This window comes from Mizuhopecten yessoensis, unplaced genomic scaffold (genome assembly GCF_002113885.1).
Source record: "Mizuhopecten yessoensis strain PY_sf001 unplaced genomic scaffold, ASM211388v2 scaffold6683, whole genome shotgun sequence".
NCBI classification, from domain to species: domain Eukaryota; kingdom Metazoa; phylum Mollusca; class Bivalvia; order Pectinida; family Pectinidae; genus Mizuhopecten; species Mizuhopecten yessoensis.
Window position 1 is genome coordinate 1,006,822 of NW_018406672.1, and position 18,105 is coordinate 1,024,926.

Here is an 18,105-nt window from a genome sequence, read left to right on the forward strand (position 1 = left end):
ACATCTTAAATCCATATCAATTCAACTATATTTCAACAACAGATTCAATGAAAATATAGATAGCGACTATTTCTATTTTTGATTACCGTAGACAAAACTAAAAGAGTTTGATTTAATACCACTTAATGAAAACTGTGGTGAGGAAATTTCTTACCGATGGAAATTATTAAGTGATATGTCAATTAGAAGCAGACAAGGGCATGTCACTCTAAGTGATATAAACCACAAACTCTTCAGGTTACGAAGTTACAAATCCATGCTGGGTTCACTCAATCCTAGGCTAACCAAACTTTACCATTCTGGTTACAAGCCCCTTAAACAACATTCCTCCAGACTTGTGTATATGCAGCGAGGCAATTTGTTAAAAACCTCAAACTTACCACATTAGAACACACTTAGGCACACACAATATATATACACTCCTCCGGATCTGAAGTACTACCTACTCAGCTCGTAACTACCTTCCTCTAGAATAATGCTGTAATCTGCAATCAGTGTAATGAGTTTCAAACATGAACTTCTTCATTTTATAATGCACAATATGGCACATTTGAATGAATCTTTTTAATGCTTTTGCTGGGGTTTTTTTTTTTTTTTTTTTTTTACAAATTGCGTTCCACAAGCTAAAGCATGTCTCGAGATCTGTTTTAGAATATATGGCCTCTGGTTCAAAGTTAAATGCCTTATAGTATATAGATTTGAATGTGGCAATTACCAACAAGGCAAAGCAGCAAGTACCTTTTCAAAAATGACAACTATGGTATTTAAACAAGTATTGTAAGCCAATAACGTGTCTGCAGTATCAGTACAAGTTCAGCAGTGCTGGACTAAAGACTGAATATTAGCTGTATTTTAGCACAGCTGGAAGTTGTCTCTATATCTGCAGCCTAGCTGGGTTTGGTTCCATACTGGTGGATTTGGTGTGTATGTAAACATGACTCCAAACAGTGTTTCCTGTCACAGAATGGAAGTCGGAGACATAAAAAAGCATTGTTTTTAACCCCTTCACCACTTTAGACCATAATGGACTCATCCATATCAATGCATGGTAGAGTCTAGCTACTAAAGTTACATAGGAGTGAAAGGGTTAAGGAACTCTAAACATAGAATTGATTCTGACACTCTATAACTGTATGGCAAGGGCAAGGCAGGTCAACAGAGACCAGGTCAAAAGACTTTCTTGACCTGTGACATATTCTGTGATTTCCACCAAGCTGACATTAATTTCTCCTTTATCAAGTGTTTAGCTACCCGTACTTCAGGTTAAATATAGATATGAAGACAAATACAAAACAGACCTCAGATAGGAAAGTAAACAATTAAATGTCCATTCCTCTATGTATTTGTGACACTTTTCCTAGCTGCTAATCTTGTTGGAAACGAAAGTTAACAGGCATACATGATATTATTGAAGGACTGGTGTTTACCAGGCATATCCATATAATTGTACTGTTCCATCTGTTTTCAAACTTCAGTCAAATGTTTAAGGCAAAAGAAAAACTTAATTCTCAGCTAGGAGACTGTCACCTTTATATTAAAGCAATGTGTCTGTAAAAAGCAGTTAGCCTGAAGAAAGTTAAAGCCACCTTTCTATAGAGAGCACAAGTTGAGCTTCTACAGTCGTGTGTCAAATTAACTCATTTAACCCTGAAGACATATTAGAACTCTTCCAATTCAAAGGTTGGCATAGTTCATTATAAAATTTCAGGGGTGAATTGGTTAAAGGTCAAAAGCTGTTTTTCCTTCCATGTTTCATAAATATTTCAAATTTTTTTCAGTTAATTTTTATAAAGCCAGTTGTAATAATAATGAAATTTTTATCATCAGGAGAAATGTCTGAATTTTTCTCTAATATTAATTTCATATCTTTACACTGACCAGTTTCCGAGATATGACAAGTTAAACTTGGAAATAAATATTGAATGTTAAATTTTGCTTAGGAAAGGGACTAAATGACATAACAAGAGTTTATAATTATAAACATTAATAAATCTACATGCCAATCTCCAGTTCTATACATTTATAGAATTTCTGGAGGGACCCATTAAAACTCATTTTAGATTGATCGCTGATAAAGGGCACTGATTTTGAACAAGGACACATATTGAACCTGCTTATAAATGCCAAATCAACCATTCCTTAGTTAGACCCTGTTATAAAAGGTACCTTAATGTGTTCACAGTATTTTTAATGATTTTTCATGTTTCCTGCTAGAATTGCATGCGTGAATCACATAAACAATTTAATGCTTTAAAGGCCACTGCTTTGACATCAATTAACTTTAGTTTGACTTTGAGTAATCAAATTGATGAACTTTTAACCCATTGACATTTGAACATATCATGGAGCTGATGCTCACAGCGACAATAATGGCAATGAATTTGTTTCAGGCATTGAACTTTATGCAGAAGTGAAACCATATGTGCTCCAAAAAGGTTAAGCATTTCTAACACCCCATAAGACAGGTAGGCCCTATCATCCTCGATATCCGGGGGTTAGCTCACTTTCGCTCTCTACACCCCTGGAATATATCATATCAAAATTGAAGGCACAAAGATAGCTGTTTGATTGGTCTCGGGTAAAAAAAACACCTGACCAAACGCTAGGCTGATACCTGTCCTTAGAAGATTACAAAGGAGAAACGTCCGACTTCAAAGCCTGTCATTTTTTACCATTACATGATCATGAGATTCTTTTGATGTAAATCTCGTCTCATCCACAAAGTGGTGCACAATGAGCCTTTGATTTTGCTATGACATATTCCAGGGGTGTAGAGAGCAAAAGTGAGCGTAACCCCTGGCTATCAAGGATGGTAAGCCCTATGTCCTCACATATCCCGTGAAGTGGCAGAGTTGGTTACCAAGAGACTTCCATACATGCTATTTCCTCTGATGCATGATGCTGCACACCCGTTCTGGCGATCATTAGGAGCAGGTCGATCTCACTGGAGAGGCTTCAGCGTGTACTTTGCTCTTTGAGTCATTTGTTCAAAGGATCACAACGTCAATAAAATGTCAGAATAATTAAACACATCACATTGATTAAAACATTCAATTAGATTTAGCAGAAATCAATAACGGTTTGACCATCGGGGAAGTCGCCCCGGACATATTCCTGCATTAATAGTGTGGAGACATGAAAAGTGAGTCTGTAAAAAAAAGTAAAGTTACTACCACACAATAATTTACCTCTAGAGTTATAGGGTTAAGTCATGAACAGTGACCTAAAATGCCGAGTTACTTACAAAATCTACGATCTCTATCAAAACCCTGTCTTAGTCACTAAGGTTTTATAGAAGATTTGTTGATCTACTATAATAATGTAGGGAGTCCCAACACTTTCCTACAGTATGCTTACATTGAAAAGTTATTTCCAGTAAATTCTATGATATCATACAATTACTTTTTCTGGGTCGTCCTTTTTGGGAATTTAGGTAATTTTGAAATTATCCCCGTAAAAGTACAATGTTTCTTGTTCCTTGTCTTTAAATCTTCAAGTTTAGTTCTACGAGTTGCAAAGTTGATTATGCATTTAAAAAAAAAACCGCCAGCGCAAAGAAGATGTGCATATATACAGTTCGTTTCAGTCACCATGTTGACCGAGAGTAATTCACTGTCGCCCGAAAAGAAGAGACGTGGGTGACAGTGATAATTAACCGAGGGGTAACCTTATAGGCACTGTCACATTCGAATGAATATAGTAATTATATACCGTCACATTAATGTGTTGACAAGTCCATTTCATGACCTTATGTATTAGTAATGACCTCTATAACTTGCTAGCATTTTAGCACTTGGCCATATTACATAACGACTTCCATCACCAGATAACACCAGCTATCATACAGGAGATGACAAAACCACTGTGACCTCGAATATACCAAGGCTGTGCTTACTGTTTTGGATCTAAGACCCCAATGTCAGCCACAATCAAATCCAACACGTTGCATTGCTGGTGTTTTCCACATAATATACGTAATTTTTCTTATCTTTGATAGAAAGCCCATGCATGTTGCATGCTACACGCAGCTTTTCTCTCAGATAATGGTTTCCATTCACTAGTAGTAGAGCGGTACCAGCAGCTCCACTGTAGTATATAAAATGGCCACTAATCACAATCACACAATATTCATATATATATAATACACAGATAAACTTGTTACGTAACATATCATGTGTTCTAAATATATTTCATGCATTTCACAAATGTTCTTAATCAAATTATTAATGTATCTCCTGGAAACATGTATTGCAGTTCTGTATTAATTATGCATCAAATATAATGCCTGTACTGCTATGCATCGCATCAAGACCATTTGATGCAATAACGGAAGACTGCGAGTGAGATCGTAATTCTGTTAGCATACATGTATTATCTGCAGTGTTGATTGTCAAGCTAGGGACATTAATCATAAAAATCTCGACATTAACAGGACAAATGTTTAATCAAGGTCACCAACACAAATCAATCAATATTTATAGCAATTATTCTTCGGTAGTGTTTCACTAAAAAAAAAAAATCTTTTTCTTTTCGAAAATTGTTTTATATTCTGCCACCAAAATCTGTCTTGCTATCAAACTTAAGAGTTTTCAACTCAGTGCCAAGATATTACATTGTAATCATGAGCCTAGACATTTCACTCAAACTAATGACATAACGAACACCGATATATATATTAGACTTACCAGAAGAAAACGGTTCAAAATAGAAAGTTGTGGTAGGCAAAATTAAATCCAAATCACTTCCTGTGTGAAATTTGTAGTTAATCACCTTCAGCATCCGTATCCAAGGTTATGGGGCTATATGTATCTGCCCCGAGTCACAGTTTAAAAACTAACAAAACACAAATCCTTGAGAAAGTAATTATTTTCCATCAGCTTCTCTGGTTTCGTTTCAGCTGCTGACGATGAGGAAGAAAAGTGAACAGCGAGATCTCCCCCGTCTCTCTGGCATCCCGATGGGGTTTTAGTTTCTGAGGTAGAAAAATAGTGAATAGTTAGTGAAAGCCTGCATGGAAATCAATGGACGTGAAAGTCAATCTACACGGCTGTCTCTGTATGTACAGCATTCTCTATAGTTATAGTTGTTGAGGCAACCAGAGAGAGGACAACGAGAGAGCACTCAAAAATCAAGCCCTCTACAAACAGTGGCTATAACGTCAGCACTGCCTGGGCCTACTCAAAGCGCGCTGACAAGCAGCAGTCTTTGATGCATGCTCCTCAGATTGGATATCGTTGCAAGCAGGGTTATCAATATCAGATAAATGACAAAACGGCAAAGAATTGATGGCATCTGATAAATGAAACCGCAAAAAGAAGCGACAAAAAAAAGTCACGGCTTGTTTTTCAGCTAGATATGCCAATTCCAATAGTAATCCGAGTTTCCAGTATCAGATGCGTATAAAACAGGGAGACATGTGAAATTCTCTGGATTTTGATTACAATATGCGTGAACTCCTGTTTTCACATGCGTTCACCCCTGTCATAAAATTCTTTATTCATTACAGATGTTTTGATTCCCCTGTGCTAACCATAACTCAAAACCAAGATCAATTGAATAATCTAATGGATGAAAAATCATGGGGAAAATGCTGTGAAGGATATCAGAGATGATCGACTGCAAATACTCACTGAATGTGTTCCAGACATAAAAATAGTCCCAGCATTGTTACATAGATGACAGTAATGTACGGTTTTTTTCCAATTCCATATAGATACTGTCAGGTATCTGGGGAGCTAGCTACCATGTCATATTTACAGACAATTCAGAAATAGGTTGTAGATGTATAATTCATAGCACTGCTGCAGAAAGCCATTCTGCCTCGCGAGCAGCTTTGGGGTATAACAACAATAATGTTTATGACAATAAAGATCCGTGCCAGTTTTACATCAAAAGGCCTCATCATTATTTCAACTGGTGTTATCTCGTACTGTTTTCTGTGACCTCAGATTTATTCTGCATCATAAATGAAATTGTCAATGCTTTCAACAACTGCATTAAGAAAATCAGATTTTTCCTTTTTGAGGTATGGAATCTAACATACAATTCATCCGGATTTGCATAACAGCATTGGGTTCATACAGAAATGGAAATACGGTACTGCATGCACATTGTATAACATACGATTCACATATAGGTATTACAAACTATATCCGTTATAGTAAAACCTCAATATAATGCCTGTCGTATTATTTCCCCATCACTAAACATTTACTTAAAACCAGTGACATGTTTCATACATATTCACCAATGCAGTGCCAAACCACTAATAATGCCAACATTTTAGTCGACAAATACCCGGTAGTGACAATGTAGCTTGTTTTTATTGTACTTAAAGGAATTAATAAGGCCATTTTATAATGTTCATGCCTGGAGTATGAAGTCATTTATATAGTAAAACCTGTACTTATAGACCATTGCACCCAAGAGAAGTGTAAAGAGTGATCTCTTATAGTCTTAACTCATTCACCCCTGAAGACACATTTGAACTCTTCCGATTCAAAGGTAGGGATAGTTCATTATGAAATATCAGGGATGAATGACTTTTAACAGGTGGTCCCTTAAAACAGGTTCATTTCACAATTAAATCACAAAAGAGGAAATCATTAAAAGTATAAGGTCTCTAAAACAGTTTGTCTCGCAATAGAGTTGGTCAGCTGAGCAGGTTTGATATGTATTTACCATATCATATAAAGCTTATATAATGACATTCAATATGATACATGCATGTATCTTAATTTTTAGTCATGAAATGTTTCTTAATATATATACTGTACTGAAATGTCTTTCGTCAATTCAAACCATGCTCAAGGAACAGCCTAATGACAGAAATGTCATCAAAATGTTTGCTTCTGATCATGGTCTCGGATTACGTTAGGTATAGGAGGGAGACATCAATAGCAGAATTGACTGTCTACCATTGTCGGCGACAAAATGAGATACCGCCTCACTTTGAGGTCGAAAGTACTTTTGAGTTTTCTAAAAACAAGCTAGATTAAGCGGATTACATCACTACCCACAATTCTTATGGCTTGTTTCAGGAAATATTCAAGATGAAAGTCAACATGATGTTTGTTTCACGAAGGGAATTGTACCATATTTGAGGCGATTTAATGTAGCACATGTAATTTATAAGCAGATGATGTTTTCAGCAACTTAAATTCATTCAGTTGGACATCAAGAATAAAAAGCTGCAGTGGTTCAGATATGATTTTAAAGTGAAAAGAACTAACTTAAACAAAATTGGTTAGGAAATGGAAAACAAACTTTTAATTCGAAATTAAAATGATAGTATTCTCTAAATTTACTAAACGTTACAAAGTGGAGAAAATTACACAGTAGGTAAAGTAAGTGCAGTAATGCTGAACCTGCAGTTTTTGTATTTATTTCTAGTACTAAAAGGATGCAGATTCTTTACTCAAAGCCTGATTAGCTTTACAAGTCATTAATCCAAATTTTCAAAATATGATTGTTGAGGACTTTTTAAAACCTTAAAAATATTTTTCGTACCTGTTCGGTTGTCATGGGATGATAATTTTTGAATCCTGATACACACAACTTTCAGCCTGAATTTTAACATTTTTGAAAATAAACTAGATTTAAATTTTCCATTGAGCTGTCGTTAAGCTAACCAGGCTTTGAATATTAAAAACTGGTCCTAGGAAGACAGAACTGTCGTAAAAACAGGCTACAGAATTATGTTATCTTGGTCATTATCACAGTTTAACTATTTTTAACAAAATATCCCAAAGTTCCTTTAATGTGCATGGATTATAAAGAATCAATAACTTCAATCGACAGTCCTGAAAGTTATCTAACAGTACGCAGATATATTTTGCTACCTAGTTTTAATTCAGCTAATGACCGTCTGTAAAAAAAATGAAAACACCTAATCAAAGGTTCTTAATTTTAAGAAATCAATTACCAGGTGTTGGAATGGGAATTTAAGGTAATTAAGCATACCAGCTGTATTTACGTCACACCTGTACTATTCCAGGTGATGTTTTTGTACCATTAAACCAAACACAGGGAGAAATCTCATTCATTATGGATGGACCAACCCATAAACACGCTCCCGCTTAATTATATATTTAGAAATAATCAAAAACTGCCTTTCTAAAGACAAGATACAGAGGTATCAGTCTGTTGTCTTCATCTAACGATATTTTTACCTGTATTTTTTTGTAACCATGGATACTATGAACACAATGGATGGTATCCAGGTATCAGCAGACATGGACAATGGACAGGTAAGTCAATTTTACGAAATTTTACATCTATCTAAACCTTTCAGGTACATCATCATACCTTTATACTTCGTACAAAATGAAGGTGATTATATGTCGTTACTTTTACCTCCACCATTTTCATTCACGTTATATCTATGGAGACATTTACAAAAAACGGAGTAAACACAATCTGTCCCCACGCTTCGTTTGGGGGACATAATGATGTCTTACCTTTTACGATAAAATTGTGACATTACAGAGAACTTTTTTTATGGTAATGAAACCATCTTAAATCAATTTAACCAATGAAAATATTCAGGTGTATCATATGATACATTTAACTGTTCTGATTAAACATAAACAGAAGTAAACCTCATATAGCAAAGCTGTTAGCTCACACTTAAACAACCAATCAAAATAAGCAAAAAGCGACCCCCATTTGTGTTTGGGTTTCTTACATACATACTTATGTGCAAGGGACCCCAATTTTTTTCTGGTTTCTCGCATATACATACATGTATCAGGTTATCAGATTCTACAGTTTTTATTTTATATTAGAAATGAAGACATCAGGATTCTGTCCTGCAGTCATGCCTCGATCATGATTTTGATATGCCGGCCTTATTTCTAGTTTAACTTTCTAAAAAAAAAAAAGGTGTATTTCATGTTTATCATTTGAGGAATATTATCAGTGCCCAGAATAAGACTGATTTAAGGTCTGGACCATCTGTATAAAGCGACCTCAACTTAAGGAAAAGATTGCAACCATCTATCTCCAACATAAAAGAGTTCCAATCTGCTTATCACTTCTCAATATGTGACTACACCAACAAATTGAATATGGAAGGAATATATTTTTAATTTCCCCTTTCACAAAAACATTTCCTCGCGAATCCAGTAATCTTGAAAGTGCATGAGTCAAGGTAATTTATTTAAAGCATTTTGATAATTTGAAGATTTTCAATAAGGAATAAAGCAACCTCCTGTAAGCTCATTGCAGGTACCTCATGTCAGATGCGCTAAAAAGCGTAAATTTTAATTTTAGTTGTGTTTGCTTCAAATCAAATTCAATTCAATTACAAATTCTGATCATTCAAAACCTCATTTAATTCAAAAGCTAATTACAGGCCCTATTGTTATTTATTGCAATGCATAAATTGGAACAGAAGTCTTTAATTTTGCTGTTTAAATTTTTAAATTTATTTTTAATGCCCTCACATGAAGTAAAATTCAACAGGACCTTGCACTATATAATGTCACAATCAGTTTGTTGTGTTTGTATGTCATGTACATGTATGCTCACCACTGCGAAGAGTTCATATTTGCATCAGGGGAAAATCAACAACACTCATATTGAGAACAAGGCATTACTATAGAATATGATAAATAAACATGTTTATGACAGAAGGTGCATCAATGGAACCATTTTGAAGGTGCTGCCTTGACCTTTGACCCTTAAAACTGTTTATTTGGATTAACATGTAAATATTTACCAAACAAGACTGTCCTATATATATATATCATATAACTCATGGAAACTCTGAAACATTATGCCGTCATTCTTCGGGAAAACATTTTTGACTCTGGAGTTCTAAAAAGCTTATTTTATTGACTTCTATATACTAAATTAATAAACTGAGATTAATGCAGCTTCCCTCTCCCAAAGGGTGCCAATCTTTCACAGGATTATTTCTTAGCAAGCTGATGCTAAGCAGCTTGGTAGACTGAAAAGAATAAAAAAAAAAATTCATTCAAGAAAAGAACAAATTTGATACTTACACAGCATGAACGGAATAAAAATCTATGATCATTTGATAAAGTAGGGTAGCCATACATTCTACCGCAGACTTGCGCTTTTCTTTCGTGTTCTCACACAGAAAGCAAACCCAGTGTGTTGGTAAACCTCAATATCTAAATGATTTAAAATTCAGTTTAAATTCTATCTAAAATATATGAAGTTTTTGTATCAATTATATATGTTCCTAATTTCAAATCTCTGGTGATAAGGCTGATATCTCCATCAAGCATCGTGTTTAACATCTTTATAGCCAGCTGAAGGCTGGCAACATTTACATGTATATAAATGACCTCAATTGCAACACAAGATTCTTGGGAAATAACGCTGAATTAGAAATATTGTTTGGCCAAACAAATTTCAGCTATCATAGTGTCGTAATAGTGATGGAGAGCTTCCAACCTTGATATTATTCACTTTAACTGGTGGTAATCAAATACCGGCGACGAACACTTGTAGATGTTCTGTTTCATTTCAGTAAGCCCGGGGAAAACTTGCCGTCTCCTCTGGTGCTTCTGTCTTCTATTTCCTTCAGGAACGATCAAATTTAAAACCGAGTTTCCATTTGATCAATTTCTAAAAAAGATTTTGCATGGCACATAAAATGCATAATGTTCTTGATATCAAATCTTTTCTCCTATACAAGTGACAGAAAAGGAACTCTTCTTGGCATCATCTTTGCCAAAATACTAAATTACATGTGAAACTTTAACAAAAAATCCAACAAAAAGTAGGTAGAAAGGAGAGAAATTTGACAATGATTTGATCAAATCTGACAAGTTTATATGTCCAGGTCCGGGAAGAGGCATGTTAGTTTTAAAGTCGCAGTGCATGATAACGATCAAGTCAATGGTGAAAGTGCTGATTCACCCTAAAGTCACATTTGAACCTTACCAAATCAAAGACTGGGCAAGTCTAGGTTAGATATGTAGGGGTGAATGAGTTACGTGAAATGGTAAAGTTTAAACCGTGAGGCTTTGTGTTCAATGGATTGACTTTATGGCATACAATGACAGCTAATGTGCTTTCAAAAGGAAGATATATGTCCAGTTTATTCTTTGTCTTTGACAAGAAAAGAAGATGGTGAGGCCTGATTTATCTCAATTTTATTTTATCTTAATTACTCCAACAGAACTTCAGACTAAGCCTCTTTTACGTTTATCACGATCAATTATTCTCTAAACCTTCCAAACAAGAATATTGATTCTGAACCTGTCTGTCTGTTGATTGACAGCATTTCTAAGGAAACACAAATTTCACTCTAACCAACAAGGTTGAGATGTTGATCGGTGGCTGACCAGCCACATGTTAAAGCAATAATAATAATTTCAGCCCCCATCATTTACAACACATGTCAATTTCTCATCATCAGCCTCTGTACAGGAACAGGTGCTTTTTACCACACACTAACTGGCCCTGTAGGTATAAACACAGCTATTTCTGGGCATACTTGTTCTATAACACATACAACAGCTGAAGGTGTACATCTCAGCAGAAAATGTACATCTTAAGGAATAATCAAGCAGATAGCACCACTGATTTTCTTTTTAATCATTAAGCCACTCATCAAAAGAAAATTTTCAATTTTAGATTACTTTTCATTTCTAATTTTAAGTAAAAAAGCATCATCTTTTCACATGAAAATATTTTCTTTTCTTCTTTTTTCTCTCATGAACAGTGACGAATTTTTCTCCAAGTGCTCTTTCATTAATTTATTTCCACATTCCAATACAAATATGATATAAAAAATTGTCGAAACTTTCATATTGACAATATTTACACAAATGCTTAAGACCCTATTTAGATGTTTCCAATACAGGTTGGGGATTCCATTAAACCATCAACACATAACCTAGCTACTCTAGCTGATGAACACAAGAACCTAACGTTGCCACAGTCACTGCAATGCTGTAACCTGCATAAGCTGTATGTACTTCAACAATAATAATCCTGTCCAAGAATTAAAAACAAAGGAAATGAATAAGGGTACCAGGATAATGTCAAAGGGAAATTTTGGAAAAAAAGCAAGTTTTGTAGCCCGATGGTTCTACACTGAACAAAAGTATAATAATCCAAATAAAAATCATGTTTTATATTTGTTAATTATTTGCAACATAACTGTGATTTAGAGACTTAAGGCTAATATGCTACATTACAGTGACATGGAGACTTAAGGCTATATGCTACCTTACAGTGACATATGTGCTAATACATCTCCATTCCTCAAGATTTGCACCCAACGAAGCCCGACATTTTCAATCCTAAATGATGACATTTTTGAAAGGTATTCAAAGAATGCATGCAGAGATTATAAATCATAAGATTACGTTACATTAAACAAAAAATCTTAAGGATGATAATCTGACACAAATTAGGGGTAAAACTGTGTAAGCCTATTGACATAACCTTAACAGTATAGAAACTACATTAATAACACATGCCTGTGTTAAATAGTCTGATGCTAAATAGATCAGGATTGCATTTTCTCTTTCAACACCTTATGGTGCACTCCCCAAAAAAACCCAAATGGCATTCCCACCTAAGTCCATTTTAGCAGCACCTATACACCACTGCAGGCAACCTGTTTGTTTATCATCACATTCTCTCTCTATAGCCATGCCAAGAAATGAATGAAATGTTCCATACCCCTAAAATCCTGTAAGGTAATCGAAGTAAATAGAAACACCTCAGGACGGTGTGTTTACATTCCAGGCTGGATCGGAGTGCATGCCTAGGTGCATCACTATCAACGAATCATTTATGAATTTGAGGAGTTTATCACCAATCAGACGGTGATTAGCATAGTTATGTAAGGGCTAGGGGATGGTCGAGTTAATTACCACCTACTCAGGCACAATAGATAACATTCCTGGCATTGTTGCCATAATTACACTTTGATTAACTTACATAAGTTTTTCAACTATTTCAGAAATTTGAAAGTTAATGATGAGATGTATATATACCATAAACTATATACAGGACGATTATGAGTTTCCAGACCTCAAGAAGAAGAACTTTTCATAAAAGCTTAATGTCTTAATTAATCAGAAGCCATAATGTTAATTTTAAAAAGATGAAAGATTTGTACCACACATAAATGCAACATCTCGTTTATTGACAAGGGTTATATTTGGCTAATGTAATCATGGATAGTTAAAACTAACGAGGTATGACTAAATAGCCAAACTCACAAAGGCATTACAAGGAGTAAAGTCAGTCAGAACTAACCTGGAAATTACCTTTTTATCAATATATGCTCCTGATAATTATAATAAAAGGTTCACTGCCAAGGCTAGGTTAGATTTGAAAGAGGTTGAGCACTTGTCTTGCTTGTGCAGAGTAAAAAAAAGCAAGGTCAAATACAGTTGCTAACACAGTTAATTCGACACAAAGTTTGGAGACAGTGAGTATAATCGGAGCAGAGGGAAACACAGCGAATTATTCCCCTGTCATGTGATCAACTCGATCCGATCAGATATTCTGTTATATAGATCAGCTAAAATAGCTAAGAAAAAACAGTGTATGTGATTGAATTATAATAATTTATTATCCTTGTATAAATGTGCAAAATTCAGACATAAAAGGACATTATCATCATGACTTAACTTCAATGTCTTACATTATTTCAAACATGTTCACTGGTCATGGGTAAACCTACAATGAAATGCACATCATTTTGTCAGTGGTTCCTGATGATTTCCCCTTTGTTTCAGTGTCTTCCAGTTCTTGTCTTTTTTTTGGTATGTACTTGGAGTTCTGATTTTGTTTAAGTGTACTGTTGCTATGACATGATTCTTTTTTATTCTACTTTAATGAAATTCAATTTCATTTCATTCATCCTGACAAGAACAATGTAATCCCTGTTTGTATGAAGCTAATTGTATTCTGAGTGAGCCACCAAGTCTGTATAGATGTGGTCCACATTTATTTTCAGAGATTAGGCAGGAAATGCCAAGTTGTGCCAAAAACTCTAATTTCAATGAAAATCAAAATCTATTTTGAGGATTTTTAATTCAGTCAGCGACATTGGAAGACAGTTTAGTACATCGCAGTGTTGAAGAAAACAAAACAATTACTTACTTGTTATCCTGTTTCAACCAAGGCAGGTAAACTAACTAACCACAGCAGTACAGACTAACAGTAGTACTAGCCTTATACTATTACTACAGATTTTCTTAACTGCAGTAGCCGCACAGCAATAAGGTTTCCACCCAGTTCTTGAAAATCAATAGCTTATAATTATAGCGGCACTATTTAAGTTTTATCATGTATGATTATCATTTAGCTTGTTTTTATAATCCATAAAATTCACCCACTAGGATGTTTCATTTCCATGGAGACTTATATTTATCTAGCAGTTTTAATCAAATTTGAAATATCAAGTTATGACCTAATATGCATGCAAAACACTATTTAACAATTCATAAATATTTGTTCATATCTGATCATAAATACTCCTTGTATATCCAACCATATCATACATTGAACAAGGACAGGAATATTGGAATCTGTTTCCATGGTAATCTCAACAATAAGATTATTTCTGTACAAATTGAAACAGATAAGTAACCATGACAACAAGAGTACTCCTTGAATAACTTCATGTTAGCGATGATACCATTTGATAAATATGTTAAGAACACACCCAATTTAAGGAGGACAACGTTGATCTCATAATTTAGATTGTCGATTGAGATTTTATTCAAATATCCAAAAGTACAAAGATGTTTATTTGACAGTTGAAGTACATGAACTAGGTAATAAATAGAGTACCAGGAGACAGCTATAGGCAATTATTTGCTTTTGTACTTGATGCTGATAGGCAAAATATATTAATGAAACCTGCCTAAAAGACCACATGCATAAATAAAACAACAAGCACACAAGACTTACAGTCTTGTACGTTTTGCTTTTTATTTTTATAGATAATCTACCTATAGATACCGACACTCACCAGTATATAAAGACCAGCTGTCAAAAAACCCACACATACCTTTCTATAAAGCTTGCCTCTCTATAAAGCTTGCCTGTCTATAAAGCCTGTCTATAAAGCTTGCCTGTCTATAAAACCTGTCTATAAAGCTTGCCTGTCTATAAAGCCCCTCTATAAAGCTTGCCTCTCTATAAAGCCTGTCTATAAAGCTTGCCTCTCTATAAAGCCTGTCTATAAAAGCCTGTCTATAAAGCTTGCCTCTCTATAAAGCCTCTCTATAAAGCTTGCCTGTCTATAAAGCCTGTCTATAATTACTACTCAAGGGAGGAAATACAAAAATGTCTTCAGAGACATGTGGTCTTTATTGACAGATCTGATTCGTATATAAAGTATATGATTTTAAATTTTATGCACTGTGATGTGTATTTGAGGAATCAACTTCACAGTGCTTGTTACAGTCAACCCAGCTGTACTCTTGGGCATAAGCATGATATGATGCAAAGTAATCCGGTGAAACTCAGACTCTAGCGTCTTTCCAGGAGGAAATAGTCACATGTCACTTGATTTGTGCTACAGAAACAAGACCCATTCACAGATAGGCAACTTTAAGGGTCTGATTAAAGGCTTTACTTACGATTACAGAAAAATGTCAAATTATATTTCTGACATAGCACTAGTTCCACCCACCAGATATAATTTGACTAATAGGAACAGTGTTGAATGCTATCTATTTAAATAACAGGGACCCAAATAGACAGTTACTTGATGAGTAGGAAGATAAAAAGTTAAAACGTTTCACGGCCGCTGTGTCTTCTAAAAGTGTTACTCTTTAACGATGTGTAGAGAAATGAATACAGATGGTGACAAATCCTGAAAACTGATAAATTAACCTGGTCAAGTACACCTGAACCTTTGGACTTGAAATGGAAATTTATGAATGAGTTGTACAAGTATTATATTAAAAGTGTTTACCTTTGGAAGCTTCGTATCAGTGCCAAGCCGGAACATGTCCTCTTTACTATTTTATTAGCACTTGTGGACTCCACTTAATGCCGACAACCTTACAGCCTGTCCAGTAGTGATTTCTGATCTGCCCTACTAACGCTGTTGTTTGTCAACAGTTAGGTACACAAAACTCTCTCTCCAGAGTAGAATCAGTAGATCTATAGATGGTGCCATCTTCAGACACATGAATCCAATATCTTCCACTTAAAACCTCTGGCGAGAAAAACATATTAATCCATATATTCGCACAGCTCTTCCAGTTTGTGGAGAGAACAATGGCTTGTCGAACCAGACAGAAACGTCTTCAGACAGCTGAACAGCATATAATCCATGTACACTTTAAAACCAGACTCTCCGTAAATTCATCTTCAGACACCCTCTTTAAATTTGAGGAGGGGACGGAAAATGTCATCAAGATTTATGGTCTAGTGTCATAGCCAGACAATGATAATATATAAACCATAAGCATTAAAACCTCATCAATAGCTAGAATGATTGTCCTGGGAGAAATGGTCATTTTTGGTCAGTGTCCAGCTAATTCACCTTTACCGATATACACAAAGGAAAATAATACCTTGCCATTGAAAATTTGAACAAACAAAAACTTTTTGTGAACGAACGAAAATATCAAATCGCCATTACGCACAAGCCATTAAAATATCAAAACCTTTTCAAGCTGAATGACAACCACAATATTTACATATCTTCTCTAATACAATGATATTTCTTTAGATTCCTTCAACCAACAATCCAAAAAAATGACAAAATAACAATCTATTTTCGTAAGAATTCAAAAGCATTTAAAGGCATAACGAATGTGTATAGGATGCCAGTATTCTAGTAGGTACAAAACCTTGGATGACACCACCCACAGCTCTCACGTAGAGCACACAGTTCTTATTTCATACTGAAAAGATCACCAGAAAGAATTGAGGATGCATCTATATCTCCATGGTAACAGTAAAGGTCAACTTTGATAGCCTGTGTTGAGAATCCCGATCAATTTGAGTGTTAAATGTGGCCATCTGTCGTCATTGCCAGTCCAAGATATTCCCCCGAACGTCCACCGAGGATAGTTAACATTCTGTACAATCTCAGTTGCTTAAAGCATAAAACCTTTTTGGGCCGATATTTTCCAAGAATTTCTCCAGGAAGGTCCATAGAGAAAAATAACCTACGCTTATAAACTCATTTCTTTCCACATGTAACATTACAGAACAAGGTGTTATGGTAGGATAAGTTTCATGAAAAATAACATCATATCAGACTTTTTTTTGCAAACATGATATATTTAGGAAAACATGAGTTTTCACAGCATACAAAAGTGCACTTATACAAGTAACTAGAGTGACGTTAAAACACCCACTGATACGCCAGTTGCATGTCCACCGAGACTCCAAAGACCACTCCACATGATTAAATATATACATATAACTGTGTATAAAATACTATCACAAGCTTTCTGAAGAATCCATTTTACAGTTGCATTCAGACTGTATATATATATAGAAGCTAAAATCAATTATTTTCATAAAAGTACTCTAAGGTCAATACATTGTACGGATTGAGTTTACAATCAGATTCACGTCAGCATGTACTCAAAATAGAATGACATTTTGTTTTCATGTGTATCGCTATTTGAAATGACCTAACAACAGTTGTGTGGCAATTATAATTCTATTTGAAAACAAGGTTCCAGAACTAAAAGATTCAATGCACCATTACATATTTCATCCACAAAAATGCTGAGATGGTTGAAACTGTCTGCTGTTCCTCAGCACCGATACACCCCTGCAAGCATGAGCCGCCAATCAATGCTTGAGTAATTTCTCTTTATTTGGTCTAAGGCAGAGCTAAGTTTTCCAATGACCCCGACGTGTCCTTTTAAAAATACATTTTTGTAATTACAATTTGCGCACTTTTGCAAAATATTTTAAATTGAGGACTTTGTGCTAAGGGCGTCAGTCTCTTTCAAAATATTTAATAAACTGTTTTAGAAATAACTGTACAATATCACTGCTCTAACACTAACAGCCTTGGAGGAAATGCTTATTTACCATTGTGCCAGTGAAAGGTGCCTTATGGCCAAACCAAACTATTTACACTTACTTGATGACTGTTTGTGTAACACCCTGCCCATAACA

General features: G+C 35.0%; 2 protein-coding genes across 3 annotated transcripts in view; both read right to left on the reverse strand.

Annotated features, from left to right (window-relative positions):
* Nucleotides 1-18,105, reverse strand: part of LOC110452430 (rho GTPase-activating protein 7-like) — a 215,867-nt gene that overhangs the window by 169,156 nt on the left and 28,606 nt on the right. For both annotated transcript variants that reach the window (XM_021500950.1, XM_021500951.1), the window contains one exon: nt 4,686-4,972. The gene's annotated coding sequence lies outside the window, so the exon portion shown is untranslated. The remainder of the gene's footprint in view (nt 1-4,685; nt 4,973-18,105) is intronic.
* LOC110452405 (GATA zinc finger domain-containing protein 14-like) overlaps nt 1-18,105 on the reverse strand; it is a 35,990-nt gene that overhangs the window by 15,284 nt on the left and 2,601 nt on the right. The window lies entirely within an intron of this gene.